The sequence below is a fragment of the Geospiza fortis genome, unplaced genomic scaffold (genome assembly GCF_000277835.1).
Source record: "Geospiza fortis unplaced genomic scaffold, GeoFor_1.0 scaffold319, whole genome shotgun sequence".
NCBI classification, from domain to species: domain Eukaryota; kingdom Metazoa; phylum Chordata; class Aves; order Passeriformes; family Thraupidae; genus Geospiza; species Geospiza fortis.
In genome coordinates, this window is record NW_005054576.1 from 484,676 (window position 1) to 488,671 (window position 3,996).

Consider the following 3,996-nt stretch of genomic DNA (forward strand, 5'->3'; position numbering starts at 1 on the left):
TTATTAATTTATTTACAGTGACCCTGTAAACTTATTAATTTATTTACAGTGACCCTGTAAATTTAATCATTTATTTACAGTGACCCTGTAATTTATTAATTCATTTACAGTGACCCTGTAATTTATTAATTTATTTACAGTGACCCTGTAAATTTATTAATTCCCTGCGGGGTGCAGAGGTTCAGGGACATCACACCATAACCAATACGACCCAGTGAAGCCAAATTTATTATCCCTAAAAAAGATATTATTATTATTATTATTATTATTATTATTATTATTATTATTATTTAGAATAATTATTAATATATTTATTATTCTATTTATAATAAATCTCTACTGTCCGCGTGTCTCTAGCTAATACATGATTGGTTAATCCTGGCTGTTCACATGTCTAAAATGACTGGATCATCTCATTTTTCTTGCTGTGGTGGTCTGGCCCACCCATGGCTCAGTTTTCTCTTACTTTCCCAAGCTTGCTGACAAACTTGCTGAGTCCTGCTGACTCTTCTTGTATCTTTTTCAAGGCTATCCCGAGCCCATTTCTGAGTCTGTCCGTTATCCATTGTTTGTGAGCGTGTCCGTTCTCCGGGCTGGCCTGTGCATCGGCTGAATATGGCCATTGTCTTGCAAGAACTCCTCAACCTGCAAAAAACTCTCAACAATTTACCTCTCCTCTACCCCCAAAAATCCCATTTCATGCTTTTTACAAAGTGCTGCCACAGTTCCTTCATGATTTTTGCATCTCTTCCCAAAATTTCACGACTTCGGATCGCCGTGGTTTGACGTTCGTTTGTTCGTTCGTTCTGCGCGCCCCGAGCTCGAGCAGAGCAGCCCCAAACCTTAACACTGAGAGCTCTTTGTGCTAAAATAGGACATCCTCCCATGAAAGGAGCCCAGGGAAGTCATTCCAGAAAGCTCCACGGGCTCTGGAAACAAAGAGGTGCCAGGACAAGGCCGTGCTCAGCGGTTCTGGGAGCGGACCTGCGTTCCCCGAGCACGGAGGGCAGGGAAGGCCTGGGAGCTGAGCTAAAAAAGGGTTACAGAAAAGAGAGGCATTGTCCCCAGCTGGGGAGGCATCCTCCTGACCCAAATACAGCCTCGCGTGCAAGGGAATCGATTCTGGCACGGTTGGAGCACGGAAAATGTCATCATCGAGCCTCAACACTCTCTGCACATCAGTGTCCTCACACTGTGGGGCTTTAACTTCTTTTTGCCAGGGTCAGGATTAAATGCTCCAGGGGGCGTTTCTTGTTCGGACTCGGAGCTTTATTGGTTCTTAGCTATTTTACAATAGATAAGTCTATTTTACAATAAAATAAGTTCTGCAGCACTTCACTCTCACAAACTAAAAATGGAGCCCTATCTCTCTCTCTACAAGGCCTTTTAAGGATAAAAAGAAATGACACCTAAATTATTTCCATTTTTAACCCAATAACCAACCACCCGTGGCCTGCAATGGGGACTTTTTTATCCAATTACACAAAACCACCCCAACCCACGGAGAATAAGGTGAAGAAGAAGGACCAACCTCTGCCCTAAACCCTCCATCTTGTTTATATATATTTCTATATTCTAAAACCCCAAACTCTGAGTTTTCCACCATGTGATGTCACACATTTCTATTCAAACTCCACACCCACAATCCCAGTTTTATAATTTAATTTTGGAAGCTTTCTCCACAGCCTCAGCTCAAATGCAGTGTTCTCCTGTGGGTCAGCCCCAAAAAGTCACAGAAAATCTAAAATTCTCAGCAGCCAGGGTTCCAACAGCCCATCACAATTTCCCAATTTTGAGTTGTTCCATTGCCAGGCCAGCAGTGGAAGGATCTCAGCTCAGAGTAAAAAAATAAGTGAATTTGGTTTTCTCTCCCTGGATTTTAAGGAAAGTTATGTGATGTTCAAGTTAATTAACTTGCAATCCCAACCAGGAAGGATTTAAGTGACAAAAAATCAGAGAATCACAGGATTGTTGAAGTTTGAAAAGATCTTTAAGATCATCCAGTCCGATCATGCCTCTGCCACCGCTGATCTGTGTCCCCAAGTGTCACTTCCATAGGGATTTTTAATCCCTCCAGAGATGGGGACTCCACTGGAGCCCTGAGCAGCTGTGCCAGGGCTGGGCAGCCACAAATGAGCACTAAAAACAATAAAACTGAGGTTAAACCAGGCGGATGCCTAAGAAAAAATTAAAAAAATACATAATTCTCTAGGTATAATCCAAAATGAATTTCCATTTCTTATTAAGGGTAGCATTGGGAAACCTGGTTGAAATGAAAGGCCTTTGGAAAGGCTCTTATTGAATCAAGTCTAAATAAAGAAGCTTAATGTGCAAATCTTCCAGCAAATCCTTAGAAGAAGAACAGCCTGGGATGAAAGAATAAATGCCCGAGGCGAGCAAACACCGAGTTCAAATTAAAATGAAACCCTCAAACAGATCAGTGATCCAAGTGCAGAGTGTAGGTGAGAATAAAGAATGTTCCAGGCAACAATGGAGATGTAAAAAGGGATTATTAGACAGAGCTCCCAGCTCAGGAGGCCCCACCAAAATAAGAATAAAAACTTAATTAAGGGGACATCCACCGGCTCCACGTCTCCGTGTGCTGCATGAGAAACCCTGGGAGGGTTTGCAGTTTGTTACTCAACGTGGAAAGCAGAAAATGTGACCAGGCTGGCTCTTCATCTGGAATAAATTAAAGTCAATTGGCCTAATTAGAGTAAAGAGCAAATGACAGTGAGTGGAGTTAATTAGGTTTCTAATGAAGGGCCACGTTCTGCACGTGGAACCCCCATGTCTGTGCAGGGCCCAGGGAATTCCTGCCCCTTCTTTATCCAGGGAAAAAATTCCCAAATTTTTGATGGGAAAGGTCAAATGGGTGGATCAATGTCAGTCACGCGGGGCTGGCCCTGCCTTTGCTCCAGACACTGCCCCACCCTCACAGCTGCTCCCAAATTATTTTCAGCCCTTCTAAAAATTCTTTTTAGTCCTTAAATAACTTCTTTTTGACAGGATCAGTCCTCCCTGCCTCCTGCCTGTGTCCTAAGGTAACGGGATTGTAGGATTTGAAGGCAGGAGTGCATTTTTTCCACAGCATTTTGATGGGAAATTGAGACAAAATCCCATTTCCAGGAGGTGGGAAGAGCTGACAGGAAAATCCAGGATTCCCAGCACAAGGTCCTGTGCAATGTATATTAATATTTTATAAACCTTACTTTGAATTTTCTTTATTCAACATAATAATGTTTGTTCTCTATTCTTACTAAATAACTTGGATCAGTCAAAAAAAACCAAAAACAACAACAAAAAACCCCAAAAACAACAACAAAAAACCAAACCAAACCAAAACAAAAAAACCCAAAAGAACAAAAAACCTCAAAAACAAAAACAAACAAACAAAACAAAAAAACAAAACCAAAAAAAATCAACCAACCAAACAAAAAACAATAAACCAAACCCAAGCTGTGATTTTCCAGAATCTGGGGGATTTTTTTGAATTTTTGGGATTTTTCTCAAGGAATAAACTGGTTTGTTAGGATTTTCTTTCCCTTGGCTTACTTTTTATCCTAAATAAAAGTTAAAATAAACTTCATCCTTTACACTTTTGGGTCTTCAAACACTGAGCAAGATTGGGGACATGCACAGGGGAGAATCTGGGCATTAACATATTAATTGGTGTGGAGAATTAATTAATGTGGGTTTAGCTTTACTGGCACCAATTTCTAATTGGGTCCTTCTGTCCTTAAGGCACCAGAGCAAAGCTCAAATAAAGCAAATTATGGCTTTAGTTTTAGGATTATCATTAAGGGATATCATTTAGGAATAAAATGTATAGAGTCAATATTTATTTATATTATTCTGTAGAACTGATAGAATAGAACTTGGGAATAAAAGTTATGGAATGTATAGAATTTCCCAGTGGATTCCAATGTTTTCAGTCCGTCTGAAGCTGTTTGGGATGATGATTTCTCTTCTCCTTCTCCTTCTCCTTCTCCTTCT